Source organism: Protopterus annectens, chromosome 17.part0 (assembly GCF_019279795.1).
Source record: "Protopterus annectens isolate FY-2018-M chromosome 17.part0, PAN1.0, whole genome shotgun sequence".
NCBI classification, from domain to species: Eukaryota; Metazoa; Chordata; order Ceratodontiformes; family Protopteridae; genus Protopterus; species Protopterus annectens.
The window spans coordinates 392760244-392785485 of record NC_056751.1 but is presented as its reverse complement, the minus strand read 5'-3'; positions in this window follow the sequence as shown (position 1 = coordinate 392785485).

Here is a 25242-nt window from a genome sequence, read left to right as displayed (position 1 = left end):
GGTGGAACAGAGAGTATTCTTGTGGAAGTTAAGAAAATAAGGGCATGTTAAAGATTTAAAGGTTTTGTTTAACAATATTTTGAAAGGAGAGTACCAAAATCTTGAAGAAAACAGTTGTGGCAGTATTACACAGATGGGGTAACCATCCCCTTAGACCAAGCTTCATATAGACCAGTTTCAAATTTAAATTATGAATATAAAGTCTTATGCCTGCACTACCTAAGAAAGTGGCAACTGTATTGCCAATATTGATATGGATCCATGTGGTTGTGTGTGTGTGGAGAGGCATCATACATTTCACAATATTTACAACACATTGATGATCCAGAGGGAAGTGTAAGAAAATGCTATTTCTGGTGGGTCTCAATGCAGGGAAGGCATTTGACAGAGTCAGCTGGGGTTTTATGAGTAGGGCAAAGGCATTCTTTCAGGGAAAGCAAAGGTTAAGAGTTAGGAGAATATATGCAGCGTCAGAAGACAAAAATAAGGTGGGAGTGATCCTCCCTGATAAGCTGCAGTTTATCAGAGGAACCAGAGAATTAAGTCCTTTTACACCTTTCCTTGCTTTACACTTTAGAGCCACTGTCAAAAAAATAAAGGACTCAGAATTCAAGGCTACAACTAGTATGGTAATATGATGTACTTGATAAATCCAGAAAAAAAAAGGCATTTCAGTGTTGTGGAACACTGACAAATTCATTTTTTCAGCATATAGTCCCTAAATGTAGATAAAATAAAGGCCATAGCAATAAACTATGCATCCACACGATTAGGCAATAACCATATTTATGGGGACATAACATGAAAAATTGTGGTATATATATTAAAAAGATTCTAGTAAGACTTCTAAAGATATGTGGGAAGAGACCAAAAAAACTATCATACAAACACTGAAAAGATGGAAGCTCTTGATTATGGATATGGATAGTAAGATACAAGCAGTGGAAACAGTCTCTTTAGTTTTAAATACAAGGCAGGGCATATTTTGTCAGTTAGAGAAGTTGGGGGCCATCAATAGAGAAGTGAAGGAATTTATTTGGGAAAAGAGGGCAAGAGTTAAGTGGGATAAATTGTTTCTCCCCAGAGAAAAAGGAAACTTAGGATTACCTGATTTCAATGGATACTTTAGAGCTGTGCAGATAAGGCTCATATATAACACAAGTATAAAGTTATAAATCAGAAATGATTATTTTCCTTAAGGGCCTGCATCAAAAAATCAATCACACAATATTATATTTATGAAGTAGAACGGACTCTTAACAACTAAGCTAATATAGGAATGAGAGAATTTACCAACAGGGATGATTGCCATTAGGAGCATAGTAAACAGGAAAGTGTGTTCTGAAATTTATTAGAAAAAATCAGCATAAGAACCAATGTATTGGGAGCAAGTAACTTCACAAACAAAGGTAATAGCAGTGAGATGAGGCCCAAAAGATGTTTGGACTACAGGTTACAGACTGCCTTTCCTAGTAGGGACTGATAAGCATACTGGCAAAAAGAAAGAGATGGGATAGTGCTAAGTGAAAGACCAGCCTTGGTTGATTTTTTTGTTAAGTCTAGAGCAGGAGCTGCTGTTAAAAAAGGGCTAATTAGTGCGGCATATAAAATACTGCGGGATACATACAATCAGAAGTTACAAAAGAGAAAATGGAAAGGCAATGTACAATGCAACAGTCTGAGGAAATCTGTATGGCTCCTAAATATGCAATGAAGTCCAGAAGGCTAGGAGTGTTTGCATAGGTATTTCTATACCGCAAACAGACTTAAGTGAATTTTTTCTAAGGCAGATAACCAATTGCTGGGGTGGGGGTTAACTGGGAGCATACTTTTTGGGAAAGTAATAGGCAGATTTAAAAATTTCCAAATGACTGTAAGAGTAATTTGTTTTTAGCTAGAATATAGGATCTAAATTGACTAGACACAGCGAGGCCTTGCTAAGTTTAATACTGGGTTCAAAAAAAATATTAGAAAAGGGAAATAAAATATAAACCAACTGTAAAACAGATAAAATGGAAGTGAAACTGTTACAAAGGGGACCTACTAGATTACATACAAATAAATGGAATTTGTAGAAATACATGAATAATAATGCTCAGGAGGAGTGACACTTAAGGGAACGCAAGACTTTAGCAGTTTATAAAATACTAGAGGGACCACCCACAGAGACACACTGGAAGGATACAAGATCTAAGCAACAGGCGCTAGGTGGACCATATCAAAGCAGTGTCACTATATCTGCACCCTACAGATTCCTAAGGGATGACCTGGGTCTGGCATACAAGGCATCCTCTGTCCCAGTACTAATAGATTTACTGCACATTAGCAAGTCAAATAGCTTCAGAAATACTCTGTCTAGGGATCTAAACTTCTGTATCAAAAGAACAGTTTGGAGAAAGAGGTACATCTCAGAGGGGATTACTGCTACTCTGGAACAGACTCCCCTATCCACATAAAATAAAGTCTACCTCTATCCATATTACAGAGAAACTTGGATCTATGGCTGGGAAACTGGAAATTTATTCCAGGGCTGCCACCTGTATTACTAATGGACAGAGCCAACACTTAAATGCTTTATTCCACGTATGGATCCCCTCAAATTATCTATGAAATGATCACGGTTATCATTAGGAGTAATTTATAACAGTCCACCACGGAATGGGTAAGACCAATCTATAACTAAATAGGCAAGTTATTTCTAGCACAAAAGGAAACTTGCTAGATTTAAAATGACCTGCAAAGGCAGCTAAGCCTTGTACTTACCTATGAACCTATAAGAAAACACAAATGTGCGAATCGAAGGAAATGTGCATAATGGATTGTTTTTGTATAACTATATGAAACCATGTCACTGATTAAATCCAACCACAATCACTATTCCCTATTTTTTACACGAGGTTGGTGTGTCACCAACAGTGAAGTCATCTAGATTAAAGATACTGAGAATTTAATAAAGGTATTCATTAAAAAAAAAAAAAAAACAAACAAACCCAAACTCTGAGTAGCAAAGAACTGTGCTGCAGAGGAGGCAGAGGTAACCTGCTTGTCCAGCATACACTGTCAAAATAGGTGCTGCACCTTACACAGACGCACACAAAAATAGACAGGGCACACAAGCTACAAACATTTAGTGTGTGCCGAGATGGCCATCTTTATAAAAAAAAAAAAAAAAAAAAAAAAAAAAAAAGAACACTAAACTTAACCTGTGTGCTCTCCCATTCAACGATATGCCTGCCGACCATCATGCCTATTTCACTCCCTCATAACGGGTATCCCTAAGTGAGGAATAAAGTTGGCATAGGGGTGTTGCACAGGCAGCTTAAATTTTCTGCCTTCTGTTTTTTTTTTTTTTTTTTTAAGGTTTATGCCCCCCCACCTGGGTGGGGGAGACAAATGACTATCATAATCATGGGAACCACAACGCCCTCCACAATGCAGGTTCACACTTCAGTGCACTGGCAATGAGCATTATTGCCGAAACTGTCTGATGGTTTAACACCAAACCCTGAGACTATCTTGCAGCTCCATCACTCATCCAGGTGATTGCAGCATAGGATGGCTCTGGACCATGGTTTCCAAATTCAGAAACCTATTGACTTATGCCAGCTCAGTCAAGACCTCAAAGCCAATAATCAATCTCAGGTCAAATGAACTGTAGTCAGTCAGTGCGTTATACCTCTCAATTGTACATACTGTCCAGATTTTTGCCTCATTTTTGGTCTCTCTTCATAAAATTGTGGTTTTCTAGAAAATTACTGGCAAACCATTCAAGACAGAAAATAATGACAGACATTTGAGTTTCAGACTTCATACCCATCAGAAAAATTCATGCTAATATAGAGCCTGTTATTCTATCAAATTTAAATTTGTAAGAGCAATAGTTAAAAATTGTCCCTATTTTTGGGCCTTTATCCCACTTTTACTTATGGCTTTGTCCAGATTTCTTGCCAAGAGGTTGAGAGGTATGCAGTGCGCACTTTAGCCCTTTATATCACCAGAGATGACTACAAATCCCAGGAAATTGCCCAATGCAGAAGGCTTCTAAAATCATATCAGTGAAGACTCCCAAATAAAAATTCCAAATAATAATGAACTCAATGCAATATTCTGAACCACAATAATAACACTAAAACATAAAAGAATGTTGAGAAAGTCTTTCAACGATACAGTGCATTGAAAGAGGAAGATCCATGCGGAGATGCTGAAGTGATCAATAAATGAACCTTGAGAGAGTAAGAAAGGCCACAGAACAGCAACTTTCACAAATATTGTACAGAGAACAACTATACCTGAATATGTGTGGTTAAGTTCTTGATGCCAACTGGAAAACGTGTTCCCATCTGATAAATGATGTTCCAGAAGTAGGCTTTCTTGCCTCCATTGCTGCATATCCTCAGTTAACATGTGCCTAAAGGGAATTAACACCCCATCAAGGGCAGTCAACTGATGTTGACTGATGTCTAGGTGTACCAAACACCCATAATCTTGTGCGAGTAAATCCAGTCTATGAGGAAGCTTGTGGTAATTGCCCCTGGCCATTTAAAAAAAAGGAGAACCATGATTGCCTGGACCAGAAGGGAGTCAACACAATTATCTTGAGGAATTCCTCCTGAATCTTCAGAAGTACCCAAGATATTAGTGGGATGGGAGTAAGAGCATACAAGAACATTCCTGACCAAGGAAAAAGGCATCCGTCTTCCAGGCCTTCTTTCATGGAGTCCTGGAGCAAAAGCTTGTCAGGTGATTGCCCAGAGAGGAGGCAAAGAGGTCTACCTGAACTCCTTACAGATGGCTCAAATCTTGGAAGTCTCTCTGATCTAGTTTCCATTTGTAAGGGTTCGCACTTATCCTGCTCAGCTTGTGTGCCACACAATTTGCTCAGACGGAATACAGCATGCCTGCAGAGTGAGACTGTGCTGTAAAGATCTATCCCAAGCTAACACAGCTAGTCTACAGAGGTGGTGTGCCCAGACTCCCCCTTGCTTGTTGATGTACAACATAATTATGGGACTACTGTCTCTGTACTAAACTGAAGAGGTCCAAAGGACCAATGATGACTCAAAGTTGATCAAGGCAAGCACCTTTTTTATATTTATGTGTTTGCCTGTCCCTGGATTCGGTTCAGACCACAGAACTGAGCTGGCCTTTTTCCAAACTCGCGTTAGCCACAAACCTCTCGAGCTAAGATTTTACCCATCAAGCCCTTCTCCCTGTTACCTCAGATCTAGTTTGCAAGTTGGAAAAAAACGAAGCAGAGGATACGTCTGGCCAGACATGACCTAACAACTGGAAAGAAGGACAAATAAGATCTACCAGAAACCTTCGGAGGGAGAAGGCAGGTGGGGTCGTAATGAATAAACCAACATGAAACAACTCAGATAGAACGTTATGGTAAGACAACTTCTTTATCTGATGTTGTTAATCTTCGTTTATTCCTTACTCTTGGGACAGAGACCCCAGCTATATTGTTCCCTGGGCCCTATGGAAGGACATTCCGGAGCACCACAGAACCAAAAGAAGCTTAGCCTCTGGAGGCCAAGTCCAATTTGTAATGAGCAATGAAGGTATGAGGCCTAGCCTAGGTTGCAGCTGCACAAATGTCATTCAAATACGTTCTAGCATGGAAAGCTGCAGAAGTTGACACTGATCTTGTAGAGTGGGCCTTTACTCTGCCAGGTAAAGGGATACCATTCTTGTCATAAATGAAACCAATACAATTTCTCAACCAAATGGCTAAAGTAACTTTAGAAACTGGACAACCTAATCTGGATTCAGAAAACACCAAAAACAGCTGGTCAGATTTTCTATTAAATTTAGTCCTGTTTAGGTAAAGTTGAATTTAAAAGGTATGCAGGCAATATTCCTCTCTGTTAGAATGATTAGGGAAGAACACTGGCAAATCAATAGTCTGATAGATAACTCAGAAATGACCTTGGGCAAGAAGGGTGGACTGGTCCTTAATGAAACTCTGTCCTTGTGAAAGATGAGGTAGGGGGTTTGATAGACAAGGCCTGTAATTCAGAAATATGTCTGGCAGAAGTAATAGCAAGAACGTTTTCCATAACAGATACTTTAGATCACAGGTAGATGCAGGCTCAAAAGGAGAAGTTGTCAACCCTTGAAGGACTACGGCCAGGTCCCAAAGTTGAACAGGTTCTCTGAATGGAGGCTTTAGTTGGGTTACGCCCTTCAGAAAGTTCTTACAAAGTCTGGTAGAACTTAAGGAAGTGCCCTGCAAGCCATTATGAAAATTAGAAACTGCAGCCAAATGAACACGAACTGTGGAGGCTGCTACCCCCGATTTAAAAAGGTCTGAAAGATATTCTAGCACAATAGAAACAGGGGCTATAAGGAGGTCCATTTATCTTGTAGCCAGAGGAAAAAAACCTCTTCCATTTGCTGTGGAAGAGTAGTCTGGTGGATGACCTATGAGAGGCAATCAGAATGTCACGCACAGGGGAAGATAGGTCATGCTAAGCAACAACTACCAAAAAAACTGTTTGCTCCACCGCAAAAATGACACAACGTACCAGTATAAGCACACTTGATTCACTAGTGCCTCGGCTACAATAAGCCTTCAAGGAGTAACAAATCATATGCACAAATAGTTTATATAACACCAGCTATCCCAATCATTCAATCACACAATCAAGTACAACAATTAATATATTCTTAAAAAGACAATACTTCAAATTAAACTTTTCCAACAACAATCAGTGTTCAAACCTTTAGAAATTAAAGTCTCATATTTTAATATAAAAATTGTTTCTTTTTTTAAAAGCATATTTTTTATTATACCATCACTAATTTCATTAGTAAAAATCTGTTCTAAAACGGTAGCTTTTAAACTGTCACATTTACCCCCATGAAATTCAAAAAAATGTTGAGCTAAGGGACTCTCCAATTTATTTGCCCTTATGTCCCTTAAATGCTCCCTGGAAGGCTCCCTATCCCTATGAAGATAGGTCATGCTGCCTGGAAATCATTGGAAGTGGATAAACCAAGTGTCAGTTTCAGGCTGGATAGGTTTGGATGAACCAGATTCTGCGTGTGAGAGATCAACTCTGGAGTTGGCTTGAGAATCCATGGTTGATCTAGCAGATGAGGCCACAGGAAGGGAAACCAAACTTGTTGAGGCCAATATAGAGCAATGAGGATCACTTTGCTCTTCAACAGACGTGCTTTCTTGAGGAACAGGGGAATGAGGGGTATTGGAGGATAGGCATATAGCAGACCCGAGGGCCAATAGAGGACTAGAACATTTCTTGATGACTGTTCCTGAGGGTGGATCAGGGCAAAGTAGTTGCTGCACTTGTGACTGGTCAGGGACGCAAATACATCGCAGCAAGGCTGGCCCCAGTGATCGAACATCTTCGTCGCCACTAGAGGATTAAGACACCAATTGCGAGGCTGTAGAATGCATCTGTTCAACTTGTCCGCTATCACATTGGAGCTCCCGGGAATGTGCATCACTATCGCCCACTGTTATATTCTCATGGCCTCTCAACAGAGTGGGTATAATCTGGTTCCCCCTTGTTTGTTGATGTACCAGACTACTGCCATGTTGTCTGACTGAATTGCAATAGTCCCTGACAGAAGGATGGATTGGAATGCTTGCAACATTAGTAGCACCACCTTCAGTTCTAGGACACTGATATGCAGATGGGCCTCCGTCTGTGACCAAGGGCCTTGGAATGTCTTTCCCTGAAACAGCCCCCCACCCCACCTCATCAGGGAGACATCTGTGGTCACTGTGGCATTGGGCTGATGAGGGTTGAAGGGGCAAGACCACTGGTGAGGGTTGTTTGACATCCACCAGAGCAAGTCCCGTTTGCACATCTTGGTTATTCGAATTGGAAAAGATAAGGGGTGCTGGGGATGAGTACCACTAAGTAAGAAGCAGCCATTGAAGAAGCGTCATGTGTAGCCTTGCTAGAGGGACTATGGTGATGGAGGCTGCCATCGATCACAGCAGTTGAAGAATGGATCGAGCTGAGGCTAGATTTTGTGAAAGTATTGCCTGAACCTGTTCTTTGATCCACTTAATTCTGTGATCTGGTAGAGAGGCTGTACAAGTCATTGTGTCCACAATCACTCCAATGTACTCTGAGTAAGATTTGACTTCTTCCAGTTTACTGACATTCCGATCTGCTGTGCAGTGTTTAGGGTGGAAGTCAAGGCCTGATCCAGCAGACGTCTTGTTGGGGCAGTAATGAGCCAGTCGTCTAGGTAGGAAAACACTGGTAATGACTGGCTCCAGCCCGGAAGCGAAGATATCTTCTTGAGCACCTTTCAACCTTTATGTGGCAGTACGCTTCTTGAAGATCTATGGAGCACATCCAATTGTCTTTTTCCAAAAGTGGAAATATAGACTAAACCGTAAATATCCGGAATTTTTCTGTCTTTACAAATTTGTTTAGGGCACTGAGATCCAGAATTGGTCTTCAGTCCCCTGTTGTTTTTGGCACCAAAAATAATCTTGAATATAAGCCGGATCCTGTCTGGTCTGGGGGGACTGTTTAGATGACATTTTTGAAGCAGCTCTGATATCTCTATAGCTGCAGCTTTCCTTTAACTGGGTGGCACGCCGGGTAAGCTTCTGGGTAAGGGGGGAGTGAATAAGAAAGGAATATGGTATCCTCTGGTGATGAGCCTTTGTACCCAAGCACCTGTGGTTATGGTTTGCCAGGCAGAAGGGTACAAGAAAAAACAACATCCGACTGCTTACAGAGGAAAGCAATAAGACTGCTCCTCAGGATAGGGCAACCCAGAGAAAGATTCCCTGGAACCCTGGGTTCGAGGACATCCCCTGTCCCGAAAAGGGCGTCTTCTGTTAGAGCCCCGCCTCTAGGGGAAAACTCGGCATGAGAGTCACGGAAAGGACCCTGAGATTTTTTACGCCACATTTTCCCACTCTTCTGATTCCTAGAATAAAACCATTGAGAAGATAAACGGACACCCACGGCAGATGGGGTCTTACTGTCATGTTCACATCTGGATAATGTATCTTTTACCTTGGACCCAAACAAAGTAGTGGTCTCAATAGGGGTGTTAAGGAAAGAAGCCTTGAAGGGATCCACAAAGGTGCATCCAGGCATGACGTCTCATGACTATGCCTGCACCAGCAACTCTTGCCGCTCCCTCAGTAGCATGTGATATCAAACTCATTGAGGAATTGGAAACAGATTCTAGGGTCTCTAACTGAGAGGCCACCTTGTCTTGGACCTCATCAAAAACTTCTCCAGCCGAGGCCTCAGAGAGTTCGGACACCAAGTCCCTCTGTAGCCTTGTGAAATCTGCCAGGTAGTTCAAGGGCCTAACGGCAAAGGTAGATGACGCAAAGACTCACTTCCCTAATCTGTCCACCACCCAGGATTCCTTATTGGGCGGGTGAACAGCCTGGCTCTCCTCTGGCAGTTACTTCTTTGTAGCGGCAGCCACAACCATGGCGTCTACTGGGAGACCTTTCGACTAATGGGGGAACTCTTCTGGGGGAGAAAGGATTTTGTCCAGCCTACGAGGTATGGCCTCCACAGAGTCCAGTGCCTTCCATGCACGATGAGCTTGACAAGCTCATCAGCAGGTGGTGTAACCCTGGAGGTAGGGGGTCGGGCACGAAAAGCCTGCAGGAACACAGACCTCTCTGAGGAAGGGTTAGAGGACTTCCACTCACCTCTCTGCTTTAAAATTTTGAGGATGTCACCAAAGGAAACTTTGTCAGAAGGTGAATGTGGGGACCCCTCCCCTTCAGTGTAATGTGCGTCTTTGGTCAATGACTCTTTCGTTGAGTCCATGTGCTTCCTCTTACATGTAGTTTTGCTGTGGACTTCCTCAGTGGGAATCTCTGGGGAAGGCTGCAAGGACGCGGTCTCCAGGGGGAGAATGGCCTGAGACTCTTGCTCCCGATATCCGGGGGTTGCGACTTAAGACAGCTGAGGCTCAGAGGAAGTCGTAGTCTCCGACAAAGGTGGCCAAGAAGCAATAGCCAGTGTCCTCTCCAAGGCCTGGAAAAATTACATGCCCGATGAGGGATGCCTCGAAACCTCCACAGAGGTCGGAGTACAGGCAGGAGTCTGCGGGGAAGGGTGGTCAACTCCAAAGGAGACAGACTTTTGAAGGGGCAGGAATTCCTCTGGTTAAAAGCAGCTGGTCTATAAGACGCACTACATCATGATCAGAAAGGCTTCTGGTAGACCACATTGAAAACACTGAAGGCGATTCGGGCCTGTCCAAAAAAGGGCTAGCACGACCAACGAAAAAAGGTGTCTGTATAGGTAATGTCTGCACCAAAACTGGTGGTGTTTGTACAGTCTGCGCCACTAAAGCCGGCACAGAAGCGGTATGCACCGAAATCAACAGTGCGGAAAATTCCAGCACCGATAATGGTGTCGTCAAAATTGGAGTTGGCTGCACCGAAAAGTACAGTTTTGTGCCTACCATAAATGTAGATGTTCGAAGATCCACATTGCTGCAGTCCTTACACTTGGGTAGTCCGCTGTCCTCGGTCGGCCCGAATATCAAAGTATAAGGCTGGCGGTTGGTCCTTCTTTGACTGACATCAGGACGTCAGGGTACAAAACATGCAGCCGACTCCATTACATCAGTCTTTTCTTGCCCCAGATGTCAGAAGACCCTAAAATAAAGGTCAAAGCACAAAATACAGCAAACAACCAACCAAATGCACCAAATATGGCTACAAAATATATAATATACACAATAGGTATAGCCCAACCCACACAACCACCTCTAACTGCAGGGGCTGGAGGAGGTAAATTGGACTGCAGCAATGTGGATCTTGAACATCTACATTTATGGTAGGTACAAAACTGTACTATGTTCTTCATCTCACATTGCTGCAGTCCTTACACTTGGGTAGAATCCCAAAGCAGAGGTAAGGGAGGATGGCTAACATTAGGAAGCAGGAGCTGCCAAAATGCCCTGCAAAACAGCAGTGGCAAAACCAGCCCTGGATTTAGAGAAAAGTGGCAGGTGATAATGCCTAGAGAAAGTATGCACTGAACTCCAAGTAGCTGCCTCCAAAATATCCTTGGTTGCCACTCCCTCAAAAAGCTGTTGAAGTGGCAGTAGCCCTAGTGGAATGAGGCCTAACCCCAGCTGGAATCTCCTTGCCATGATGGGAATAACAGAAAGCAATGCAAAACCCAATCCACTTAGAAATAGTTTGTTTTGACACAGGCTTCCCTCTGAACTCAAAGCAAATGAAAACAACTGCTGAGACTGCCTGAACCCTTTAGTTCTGTCCAAATAGAATCTAATTTGCCTGTGTACATCTAAAGTGTGCAAAATCTTTTCCCCTTTATTTTGGGGATTTGCAAAGAAAGTAGGCAAATGAATGGTTTGGTTTAAAGCCACACTAGAAACCACCTTAGGCATAAAGGAAGGATTAGTTCTGAATGATACCCTATCCTTATGGAAAATCATGAAAGGCTCAACTGCCATAAGGGCCTGCAATTCAGAAACCCTTCTTGCAGAGGTAATTGCCAACAAAAAAGCAGTCTTCCATGATAAATATTTCAACTCAGAAGTAGCTGCAGGCTCAAAAGGTTGTAGAGTGAGTTTCTCCAACACAAAATTGAGATCCCAAGCAGGAGTAGGAGCTCTTGGGGGTCTTAAATTCTTTGCCCTCTAAGAAATTGCTTGAACAAAGGATGAGAAAACAATGGTGGGACACAATCATAGTGAGCCGAAATTGCTGCAGCATGAACCTTAATAGAAGAGAAAGACAAACTTTTGTCCAGTAACTCAGTAAGATATTGAAGAGCCACACTCAAATTAGGCTCAGAAACATCAAAATCTTTTGCTGCACTCCAAAATAAAAATCTCTTCCATTTATCTGCGTACACTTTCCTTGTACTAGGCCTTCTAGCTTCCAAAATCACATTCAAAACTTGTTGTGGAAGTTGAGACCCTCTATGGTTCAAAACAGAATATGCCAGGCTGTTAGGTGAAGAGAGTGAAGTTTGACATTCAGCAAATGGCTGTCCTCCTGTGACAACAGGTGTGGAATCAAGGCAAAGGCCATGGAGGCTTCACCAGACTTCTCAGTAATGGGTACCAGTGCTGCCGAGGCCAATCTGGAGCTATTAAAATCATCCTTGGCTTGTCCTGTCTGACCTTTAGAAGTACCTTTGGGAGGAGAGGCAGAGGAGGAAAGGCATACACATGAAGATTGCTCCAATTGAAAGAAAGAGCATCCACTTTCCAAGCTGTGGGATGAAACCTTTTTGTGCAAAACTTTGGCAGCTGATGGTTTAGTGGAGAAGCGAACAGATCTATGTCTGGAGTTCCCCATGACACTGTCAATTTCTGAAATACATGAGGATCCAATTTCCACTCGTGGGGATCCATAATTAGTCTGCTCAACACATCTGCTAAGGAGTTCTGTGCTCCTGGCAGAAACCTTGCCTGAAGATTGAGCTGTAAACTGAGAGCAGTCTCCCACAAAATCATTGCTTGCCTGCATAGAGGATAAGAATCGTTCCCCTTGCTTGTTGATCTACCACATGACTCTTGTGTTGTCTGTTAGAATCAACACCTGCCCTGGAAGAAGTAGATCCTTGAAAGCTATTAATGCAAACTGGACTGCTAACATCTCCTTCAGGTTGATATGTAGATGTTGTAGTCTGGCAGGCCACTTGTCTTGTATCCACTTTCCATTTAGATGAGCTCCCAAGCTTTGTCTGAGGCATCTGTCGTTAAAATCTGACTTCGCCTCTGGCCGGGTCACAGAGAGTCCCTTGTTTAGGTGACATTCCTGAGCCCACCACAAAAATTCCTTTTGAATGCAAGGTATTATTTGAATGACAGTGTCTAGATCCTGGCAGTGCTGTGTCCATACATTTTGAGATACCATTGCAGCTTCCTCATATGCAGTTTGGCATTGGGAAGCACCAGAATAGAAGATGCCATGAACCCTAAGGCTTGAAGGACTGTCCTTGCAGTCAGCCGGACTGATGAGATAGCTGATGGAAGTAAGGGGATAGACTCTTTTGTTTGTCGGGGGTAAAAAGGGCCATCTGGGTTGCTGTATTCAGTCCCAACCCCAGAAAGCACATGTCCTGAGAGGGTACTAGACTGGACTTTATTTAGTTCACAGAATACCCCAGGCATCTTAGCACTGCTATCACATATTCCAAATGATGAAGAAGCTCTTCCTTCCTTGAGCCAGAATCAGGCAGTCGTCCAAATAAGGATAGATCTGTATTCCTTTAGCCTGAAGAAAGCTATCACTGGAGCCAGAACTTTCGTGAATACTCTGGGCGCAGTAGATAAGCCAAAGGGCAATGCAGAGAACTGATAGTGAGAAGTCCCAGCTCGAAAGCAGATACTTCCTGCAACTTAGTCTGATAGGAACATGAAGGTAAGCCTCCTTGAGATCCAAAGTTACCATCCAATGATCTTTGCCCAGCAGAGGTAAAAGCTGCTGTAACGTCAACATTTTGAACTTGGGAATGTCCAGATAAGTGTTGAGGGTAGATAAATCTAAAATTGGTCTCCACGTGTTCCCCTTCTTTGGTACTAGGAACAGGAGAATAAAATCCTAGGCCCACTTCTGGCATAGGGACCGGCTGTATGGCCCCTATTTGGAGTAACAGAGAAACTTGCTTGTGAGCCTCTATTCTTTGTTGAGGAGGAACGTCTGGCATGCCTTTGAAAGGAGGCAAGGTATGGAAATAAAACCTGTAACCGTGGTGTATGATATCCAATACCCATCTGTCTTGGGTAATTAAACTCCAATTTTCTTTGAAAAGTGCCAACCTTCCTCCCAAAAGTGCTGCCAGGCGAGAAGGCTCTGGCAGCTGAAAAGGTAGGTCATTGGGTCTGTTTACGAAAGGACTGACCCCTGCCCTCACCCGAAGACTGTGCAGGAGAACTCCCTGTTCTAGGCCTGAAAGAGCCCTGAGCTCTGCCCCTACCACGTCTAGATCTACCCCTAGACTGGGAATCATAAGAAGGATACGTCCACCCCTTAGTAGGCCAATTTCTACTAAACTTTGGAGGCTGGACCTGCAAAAAATCTTTAACAGTCTGCATAGACTTAGCCTTGTCTTCCATTTTCTTTAAAACTGCCTCAACAGGAGGACCAAACAACACGTCAGATTGTAAAGGAGCATCTAAAATCCTTGTTTTAACATGTTCAGACAAATTTTGATCCCTTAGCCAGGCGTGCCTGCGAAGAACTGACCCAGTGGCAGCCACCCTAGACGAGGCTTGTACAGCATCAAAACCACATTGCAAAGAATGCTTACCCACCTGTTCAGAAACATGTACTAAATCCTGCAACTCTTTACAATCAATACCTACTGCCAGAGCATCAACCTTAGACTTCAATTGTGAAAGGAGATAGTTTTGGTATTTCAACATGTGAAACTGGCAATTCAAAGCCCTCATAGCGAGAGTGGAAGAAGTATAAACTTTCTTTCCCCATCTATCCAAGGCCCTAGCCTCTTTGTCTGCAGGAACCGGATTCTTTACAACAGAAGCCTTAACACCTTTAGGCCCCTGGCTAACAGTTTCTGGGTCTGCCCTAGGACTCTTAAAAAGATACTTATGAGCTTCAGGCACCCTGTAATATCTATCCGGCTTAACAGGAGCAGGAGGCAAAGAATCAGGATTAAGAGAAGCCTCTGAAAAAACATCTTCCACTACATCCAAAACAGGAGGTATAGCCAAAGGCCTATGCTGGGGTAAAACAAAAATTCCTAAGCCTTTTCCTGGAATCAGAGAAGTCCTGACCTTCCCACTTAAAATGCTCCCTCATGGAATGAAGAGTTTCTGAAAAGAAAAATCCTCAGGAGGAGAAGCAGAAGGAGTAGAATCATCCACATCAGAATCAGAATAAGGAGAGTACTCCTGCAAGTCTTCAGTCGAAGACTCTGAAACATCTGAAGCCTGCTCAAAACCCCCAGCTCAGGCTCCATCCTAGGTCTCTTATCAGGAGGGCATAGAACCCTAATCAAAGAAATCAAATCTTCTGCCATTTTAAGCATATGCTTCTTGGGCACAGTTCCTGAAGAGCTAGGGGTAACACCAACTGAAGCCAAACCTGGCCTGCCCCTGGGAGAAGCCTTAGAAACAGAAGGAGAGGGCCTAGCCACCCTTTAGAAGGGAGGGAGTATAGTAACCTGAGAAGCCCCTCAGCCTGACTTGCCTCCTGAGAGGCCACATCTTGCAATAATAAAGTCTCACCCTGGGAACACAAAGAAACCTCCGGTGGAGCCACCGGCTCCACCGACACCTCTAAAGAACCGGCGTCGGTACAGGCGGTTCTTCTAGCCTAGGCTTAACTGCTTTGTCCTTGCGCTTCTTGAAGAAGCGGCGCCGGAGCATCCGGCGGCATTTTATAATTGCACCGCTTCCCAAAGACTAACCTTGCACAATCCAACCTTCTCTTTATAGTGCGTTTATTAAATCTAGCACAAGAGCGACAGCCAACAACGTCGTGCTCAGGCCCTAAGCAAGGAATACACAAAGTATGATAATCTCTATGCGTATCTGTTTCCCACAAGAAATGCAATTATTGACTTTTTCTGACATCCGGTAAATGACTGAGGCAAGAAAAACTAAAATATTCCCCAACGGGTACTTAGCCAACTTTGAACTCGGTCTGAAACTTCGAAATCGAAAAATCTCAGAACGCCAACCGGCACTTGCAATGCTGCTTCTGCATCGGACCATGCGGCAAAAAAGACTGAGGATATGACGTCGGTCATGCGCATTTGTACCCTGACGTCCTGATGTCAGTCAAATGCGCCTTGACCGACGTCAGCCTTATACTTTGATATTCGGGCCGACCGAGGACAGCGGACTACCCAAGTGTAAGGACTGCAGCAATGTGAGATGAAGAACATCCATCTGTACCAAAAAGGCCTGCACCGAAGAAATTGTCGGTGCTGAGGGGATCTGCACCGAGAAAACTGTCGGCACTGTAGATGTCTGCGCAGAGAAAAATACAGTTGTGTACACTTACTATAAATATAGATATTCGAATGTATTCACTGTTGCAGTCATTACCATTTGGGTTATCTGCTTGCAGGTAGCCCTCAGTCGGCCTGATTAAAGTCTTGGGTCCTGTGTCGGTTGCTGTCCCTTCTTTCATGATGTCAGGTCGTCAGGGGTATAAAACATGCAGCCGACTCCATTACATCAGTTTTTCTTGCCCCAGATGTCAGGTGCCCCCTAATGGGAAGCAATTAAACATAAAAGCACAAATATATACCTCCAACAAAAAAGCAAATACACCAAAATGGCTTTTAAGCATAGTAAAGGAAAGTAGAGGTATAGCCAAAAGAAGTTAGGGGGCTGGAGGTAGGGTAACCAGGACTGCAACAATGAATACGCTCAAACATCTACATTTATGGTAAGTGTGCACAACTGTACTATGTTCTTTGTGTTTCACTGTTGCAGTCATTACATTTGGGTAGATTCCCAAAGCTAAGGTTGGGACGAGGAATTTAGATAGCATTAGGGCCAGCTATAAGGCCCTGCAAGGCTGCAGTGGCAAAGCCAGCTCTGGACTTAAAGAAAATTGGCAAATGATAATGATTGGTGAAAGTATGTACTGAACTCCAGGTAGCAGTTACTAGGATGTCCCTGGTAGGGACGCCTCAGAGAAAGGCTGTAGAGGTAGATGCAGCCCTGGTGGAGTGAGGTCTGATCCCCTGGGGGATAGGTTTTCCATGGTGCTTATAGCAGAAATGAATGCAATGGCTTATCCATTTAGAAATGGTTTGCTTTGAAATAGCCTTCCTCTCTGCCCCTGCAGCAAATGCCACCAGCAGTTATTCAGATGTCCTTTGAGGTTTACTCCTGTCCAAGTAGAATCTAATTTGTCTGTGCATATCTAAGGAATGCAGTATCCGTTCCCCTTTATTCTGTGGATTGGGAAAGAAGGCTGGCAAATGAATGGACTGATTAAGAGCCACACTGGATACCACCTTGGGCATGAAGGATGGATTGGTTCTGAGGGACACCCTGTCCACATGAAAGATGATGAAAGGTTCCACTGCCATAAGGGCCTGTAATTCAGATACCCTTCTAGCTGAAGTGATTGCTAAAAGGAAAGCTGTTTTCCAAGAAAGAAATTTTAAGTCTGCAGTAGCAGCTAGCTCGAAAGGAGGTAGAGTGAGTTTCTCCAAGACAAAGTTAAGGTCCCAGGCTGGGGTTGGAGCTCTCCTGGGTGGTCTCAAATTTTTGGCCCCTCTGAGGAACTGCTTGAGTAGCGGATGAGAGAAGAGGGGAGGTTCTGTGTTATAACGAGCTGAAATGGCCGAGGCATGGATCTTAATGGAGGAAAAAGACAGGCTCTTGTGAAGCATCTCAGTTAAGTATTGTAAAATCTGAGGTATATTGGGCGCTGCTGTATTCATCCCTTGAGATTGGTTCCGGGCACAGAATATTTTCCATTTTTCAGCATAAGATTTTCTAGTACTAGGCCTCCTTGCCTTTAAAATATCCATCACAACTTTGCTGAGGGATGGTAAAGGAGAGATTAAGTAATTAGCCAGGCTGCAAGGTTCAGTGTTGGAAGCTGAGGGTGCAGAAGCTGGTTCTCCTGCTGAGACAGCAGGGAAGGAGTCTGAGGCAGGTGCCATGGAGATAACCGTGACACACTGCGCAGGAGGGAGTACCAGTGTTGGTGCGGCCAGTCTGGAGCAATCAAAATAATCCTTGGTTTGTCCTGTTTGATTTTTAGTAGTACTTTGGAGAGCAGAGGCAGAGGAGAAGTCATAGACCGATAGGTTTTTCCAGCTGAAGGACGGAATATCCACTTTCCAGGCTTGTTTGTGGGGAGTCCTTGTGCAAAATATGTCCAATTGGTAGTTCTGGTGAGAGGCAAACAGGTCTATATCTGGGCTCCCCCATTTGCTTGTCAACATGTTGAAAATCCTTGGTTCCAGTTTCTACTCGTGTGGGTCCATGAGGTTTCTGCTTAGTCCATCTGCCAGTGTATTTAATTCTCCTGGTAGGAATTGAGCTTATAGGTGCAAGTGGTAGCTCAAGGCTGTGTTCCACAATGCCATGGCTAGTCTGCAGAGGGAGAATGCGCAACTCCCTGCTTGTTTATGTACCACATAACAGTGGTGTTGTCTGTCTTTACCATTAGTTGTCCTGGAAGAATGTGATCCTTGAAGGCCGTCAGAGTATTCTGTACAGCTAACTTTTTTTTTGATTGATATGCATGTGCATTTGACTTTGGTTCCATTTGCCCTGAATGCACTTCCCTGCCAGGTGAGCCCCCCATGCATAGTCTGATGCAATCTGTTAGGGTTTGGGCGTCAGGGTTGGTGTGAAAGGTAGCCCCTTGTTTTGGTGGCAGGCTTCTGCCCACCAAAGGAACTCTAAGCGTAGGCAAGGTATGATATGAATCATTGTTCTAGGTCTTGAGAATGTTGACACCATAGGCTTTTTAAATACCACTGTAGTTTCTTCAAATGCAGTCTTGCATATGGAATTAGAAGAATGTAGGAGGACATACACCCCAAGGTTTGCAGTATTTGTCTTGCAGATAGCAGGGTTTTTGTGGCCACTTGTTTGAAGTAGGTTGTCAAATGAATTTGCTTTTCTGGCGTGAGGCAAGCCATCTGGGAAGTTGTATTCAAGCTTGCTCCCAGGAATATAATTTGTTGACAGGATAACACGTGTGATTTATTTTCATTTATGGTGTACCCCAGACAAGTTAGAACCTTTTTTACAAAGGCCAGATGATACATAAGTATGTCCTGGCATTCTGCCTGAATTAGACAATCGTCCAGGTATGGGTATATTTGAATATTTCTTTGCCTGCAATAACTGGAGCCAGGCACTTTGTGAATACCCTGGGCACAGTAGACAAGCCAAAGGGCAGTGCAGAGAACAGTTATGCATGTAGCCTGCTTTGAAGCGTAGGTATCTTCTGCAAGATTCCCTGATTTGGATGTGCAGGTATGCTTCTTTTAAATCTAGTGCTGCCAACCAGGCATCTTTGCCTAGCATAGGAAGTAAATGAAGAGTCAACATCTTGAATTTTGGAATCACCAGAAAGGTGTTTAGAGTTGACAGGTCCAGGATTGCTTGGATGTTTTAAAAGGAAGTCATTGAGACAGTTTACCATAAGGGGGAGTCTTATTATTCCCAGAGTTGGAAGTGGAGGCCCCCCACTGCTTAGTTCTGTGAGTCCCCTGGGACTGAAACCTGGGGTTTTTGCTGCGTCTGGGTTTGGCTTGAGAAGACCTGGAAGGCACTGGAAAGGACCAATTCTTAGAGGCCCAGTGCCTACTAAATCTAGGAGGCTGAACTTGTAAAAAAATCTTTTAACAGTTTGCATAGATTTAGCTTTATCTTCCGTCTTAAGAACTTTGCCAACCAGGTGGTCCTGATTTAAAGGAGCATCCAACAATTTAGATTTAACATGATCAGGCAAAGATTGCTCCTTAAGCCAAGCATGCCTTTTAAGCACAGACCCAGTAACAGCAGCCGTGCAAGAGGACTCTAATGAATCAAAACCACATTGCAAAGTATGTTTTCCAACTTGTTCGGCAGAATGCATTAAATCCCGTAATTCTTTATTTTCCACACGGTCAGGAATCATCATTTTCTGTTTAAGCAGTCTAATAACATGTTGCTGATATTTTAACATATGAAACTGGCAGTTTAAAGCCCTAATGGCCAAGGTTGCAGAAGTGTAAAACTTCTTACCCCATCTATCCAGCGGCCTGGAGTCGCTATCAGAAGGGGTATGATTTTTAGCAATAGAAGCCTTAATGCCCTTGGGCCCCTGTGAAATAGTCTCTGGATCTGCAGTAGGATTTTTGAAAAGGAACTTGTGGGACTCAGGGACCCTGTAGTATCTGTTAGGTTTTCTGGGAGCAAGGGCAGGGAAATCAGGGGCCAAACTAGATTCCGAGAAAACATCAACAATGTCTAGTACAGGTGGAATAGCTAAAGGTCTATGTTGAGGTAGGAGAAGGAAATCCCTAAGCCTCTTTTTTGAATCAGAAAAATCCTGGCCTTCCCAGTGGAAATGCTCACTTATGAGTATGTAATGTTTCCCCAAAAGAAAAATCTTCAGGAGGGGAAGCAGAGGGAATAGGATCCTCTGCATCAGAATCCTCATAAGTAGGTAAGGACAAATACAGATCATCAGAAGAGTCAGAAAAAACAGACTCCTGATCAGAAGATTCATACTCAACTTCAGTCCTAAGCCTCTTAGAAAGGGGGGGGGGGTGGCTACCCCTGATTAGAGTTATAAGATCTTCAGCCATTATCATTTGTTTTTTAGACCTACAGGCCTGAGCATAGTTTTTTTAGACATGGATCGAGACTTAGGCCTAAGTAAATTAGGAGGCATCAGTTTAATACGCAAGTCTGTAGGCCTGAATACACCCTCAGAAGCCGGTGCCTGTACAGAGGCTCCGGACCCATCCACGGTAGAGACATCCGTGAGTTCCATAGTTGAAGCATCTAGTGGCATACCGGACTCCGAATGGGTCTCAGTAGAGGCCTGCAAATCAGACGTAGCGGGTATCAGGGACTGACGAACTGGCGACTGGCGTAGGAGAAGCGTCGGCAGTTTTGGACCTCAGCGGCCTCTTTCTTTATCTTTGCGTTTTTTTGAAATCCTGCTTGTCGGATGGCTAACTGATGACATTTCTGGATAATTAAACCGAGAAACGAAATATTTAGAGGTGAAAATCTACCGACAGTGCAATGATTAAATAAAGCACAAAACCGAGAGCAATGTACGTCGTGGTCAGGGCCTAGGCAAAGAATACAGTACGAATGAAAATCTTTGAGTTATTTGCTTTCCACAAGTAATGCAATTAACTTTTACTGACATTGGTAAAGAGCAAGAAAATGTTTCCCCAACGGGGTACTTAGCTTTAATTGAAGACTTCGGTTCTGAAACTCGAAAAAGATATTTTCAGGAGTCGGACAACCGGCACTTGCAAACTGCTTCTGCTTCGGGCACTGCACGGCAAGAAAGACTGATGTAATGGCATCAGCTGCATGTTTTATACCCCTGATCACCTGACATCATGGAAGAAGGGACAGCAAACGACGCAGGACCCAAGACTTTGTTAATCAGGCCGACTGAGGGCTACCTGCAAGCAGATAACCCAAATGTAATGACTGCAACACAAACACGAAGAACATCTGGACGGTGCCAAAGGAGTCTGCACCAAGACTTCAGTTGGTGCCAAAGATGACTGCACCAATATGCCAATCGTTGCCGAAGTCTGCACCGAACTAGTCGGTGCCATAGTAGTCTGCACCATGAAGGCTGTCTGCATCAAAAGCAACAGTGTAGAGGGACCAGCAGACATAATCGGAGACAGAGTCAAGTGAGCTGGTGCAGAAGCAGCCGCTGGCACCAACTGATAATTTAGCCTTTTTAAGTTTCAATTCCTTAGAGTCTCCAGAGGGAGACGATGGAAGAGACTTAGAACTTTTACGTTGTTTGAAAGGAGGAGAAGATTACAGTGACCCAGAAATAGCCTTGCAGAAAAGGGTCTTAAGGAGACCCTTTAGTACTAGTTTATTTTTATGTTCATTCAAAGTCCTGGCAGAAAAACCTATACAAATCTGACAGGGCGGCTTCACAGTGATATGAGGCACGGCCAAACAATAAACACAGAAGCCATATGTGCCAGAGTGAGGCAGTTTGTGTCCACACTCCAAACACCTCAAAGCCTGGATTACCTTTCTTCACAGACATATCTACAAAATATTCAAAAACTAGACACACACACTAGGCCCAAGGGAGGGTGAGGAAAGACTACCAACAAAGGTAGAAGAAGAAACCAAAAAGGTACAAGTAATAAAGAATCAGAAGATACGACTTAAGTCGAAAAACTAAATTCTGAGAGAGAAAAAAACTCAAAAAGTTATCAAAAATATATACTTAGATGGAGAAGGGTTTGACACAGCTGAACAGCAACGCGGCAAACAAGATCTGAGGTAACAGGGAGAAGGGCATGATGGGTAAAATCTTAGCTCGAGAGGTTTGTGGCTGACGTGAGCTTGAAAAAAGGCCGGCTCAGTTCCGAGGTCGGAACCGAATCCCAAGAGTAAGGAATAAACACCAAATCCTGGATTTAGGGATACCCGTTTGTCTTCACCAGGTGATTTCTCTTCTGATAAACCCCAGCACTGGGATTTGAAAAAACAAGGGTGTTGGTGCTCGGGCCAGAGAGACTTCAAATACCACCATCTTTCTCATGTGGAGTCTTGCCAGGGGTATCATGAAAATCGCTTAAGTCATGAAACCCAAAAACATGAGGTATTTCCTTCACAGTAACAGAAATTTGATGGGAAAACACTAGAAATTGATCTACATAAAGATTTTATTTTCCCGTGAAAGAAAACTATGAACTGTGGTGTCCAGATGACATACCAGCAACACTATCTTTTGAGAAGGAGACAATACAGATTCTTGACACTTAGATGCTGCAGACATAAGCAAGTTGTCTAAGAAATGAAAGGAGGAGAAAAAGCATAAAAGAAAGAATAGTTGTGCAAAATCTTAACCATAACCATAGATGTTCTTCTCTTCCATGTTGCAGTATTCTAGGTGTGGGATTTCCTGCCCTCAGGCGACTCATAAGTCGGCGTCTATACAAAAGCTTCAGCTTGGCTGCTGTAGTGTGCGTGGGATGTCGCACGTATGGCCATAAACCAAGGGGACAAATGTGACATCTGCATGCACAATCCACAGAACTTGGAAGGCCAGTAGGCAGAGAATAAGGTCCAGCAGGAAGAGAGCCAGTTGTTTACAGGTGTGCGACTTGGAGACCTACTGAAATGCAGGTAGTACAGGAACGTACACGCCTAGGGGGGACTGGTGGGCAGGAAGGAATATTGCAACATGGAAGAGAAGGACATCTACGGTTATGATAATATTTTACACAACTATTCTATGTCCTTCTATTCCTATGTTGCAGTACTCTAGGTGTGGGAGCATACATACCACAGCTTAAGAGGATGAGAGGGTGGTGATAGATGGAGTGCTCTACAAGACCCTGCAGGATTGCCCTGGCGAATCCTGTTCTAGCTCTGGAAACTTGGTCCAATTTGTAATGCTTGGTGAAGAGGTGTGGATAGTGGCCCAGGTGGCTGCTTCCAAAATGGATGCTGTGTCTAGGCCTTTCATGAAGGCCCTTGAGGTGGCCACAGCTCTAATAGAATGGGCCTTTATTCCCACTGGGGGTTCCTTTACGTGGAGAGAATAACAGAAGCATATAGCTTCCCTGCTCCAGCATGCAAAAGTTTCCTTGGAGACTGCCTTGCCCAGGGCTCTGGGATGGAAGGAGACAGAGCTGGTTAGTCTTTCTGATGGCCTTTGTCTTGACCAGGTAGAATCTAAGTTGTCTGTGCACATCCAAGGAGTGCAGTATCCTCTCCCCTTCGGTGGGCAGATGAATGGATGGGTTAAGAGAGATCACTGACCACTTTAGGCATAAAGGAGGGGTTGGTTCGCAAGGACTCCCTGTCTTTGTGGAAGAAGGGTTAAGGGGGACAAGGCCATTACAGCCTGCAGTTCTGACACTCTCCTGGCTGAAGTGACAGCAACCAGAAGGAAGATCTTCCATGTACACATCTATAAGGAGGAAGGGCCGGCAGGTTAATAGGCATGCTGGGTTAATTTCTCTAAGCTGTAGTTAAGGTCCCAAGGTTTCCTAGGTGGTCTTATGTGCAAGACCCCTTTAAGGAAGAGCTTTACGTCAAGTCTGGCCAGCAAGGGGGGTTCCAAGGGCAGGCAGGGTGATATGGCCGAGAGATTAACTTTTACAGAAGAATAAGAAAGGTAATTTTGTTTTTATCAACTGACACAAATAGCTTAGAACCTCGGCGGAGCTGGGATCCCTTTTTCCCTTTTGTAGACACCATTTTGCAAATCTTTCTCATTTAGCGAGGTAAGATTTTCTAGTGGTAGGTTTCCTTGCCTCCCTTAGGACTGAAAGCACGCCCTCTGAGTAGGGGTGCCTGAAAGGAATCAAAGGTTTATCACCCACAGAGTCTGAGACATCTGTACATGTGGGTGTAGTAGAGTTCCTTTGTCTTGTGACTGTAGGCCCACCTTGTGGGGTAACGAAGTGATTGCCCTTGGCTAGTTTATGAAGTAGGGGGAACCAGTGCTGCCTTGGCCAGTAGAGAATCACTAACAAGATTTTTGGTTTGCCCTTCTGGATTTTCAGGACGACTTTCTGAATCAGTGTGAATGGGGGGAAAGCATAAAAAACGTCACCTTCCAAGAGAAGCTGAAAGCGTCCACTCTCCATGCTAGAGGGGAGAGCGATTTTGAGCAGAAGCTCTGCAGTTGCCTGTTCTGGGGGTGGGGGTGGGGGCACACAGGCCTATTTGTGGAACACCCCACCGGTAGAATATGTCTAAGACCACCTCTCTGTTCAGCATCCATTTTTACTGAGGAGAGTAGGTCCTGCTCAAGAGATCTGTTTGGTGGTTGTCCTGTGAGGGAATGAGACTGCCTGAAGGACTAAGATGAGCCAGGAGGCCAAGTCCCATATCAGCAGGGATAGACTGCACAGCTAATGGACCTTTGTTCCTCCCTGCTTGTTGAGGTACCACATCACCGTGGTGTTGTTGGTGACAATCTGGAGCACCCCTGAAACCAGAAAGGGGGTGAAGGTCTGTAGTGCTAAAAACTGCTGTCATTTCCCTGACACTGATGTGTTTGGCCTGAAGAGAGGAATGCCACTTTTCCTGAATCTTGTAAGAGGGCAGAGTTGCTCCCCAACCTGCATCTGAGGCACCTGTATGCATAACTTGGGTTGGGGTGGGGGGGATGTAGTGGGAGCCCTGGGTTCAATTTCACTTGCTGGATCCACCAGTTGATTTCAGTTTTAAGACAGGGAAGGAGGGGGATGTAGGTGCTGGGACCAGGTGTTCTTCAGGAACCACTGCAGCTTGTGCATGTGCATTTTTGCCAGAAGTAGCATGCAGATGGTTGCTGCCATCAAACCCATGAGGTGAAGAAAATGACTTGCCGTCACCCTTCAGGATAGTAGAGGTTCCTGGAAGTGGGAGATTAAACATAGAACCTGGTCCTGAGGTAGAAAGGCCTTCATTGTGTCTGTTCTGATTCTGCAGCAGAGGAAAATCTTATCCTGGCTTGGGATCAGAGAGGATTTGGGGAGGTTGATGGTGAATCCTAGGTTTTGCAGAAGGGACATGGTGAAATGTAGATGCTTTAGTAGAGCATCCCTGGAGTCTTCCAGAATC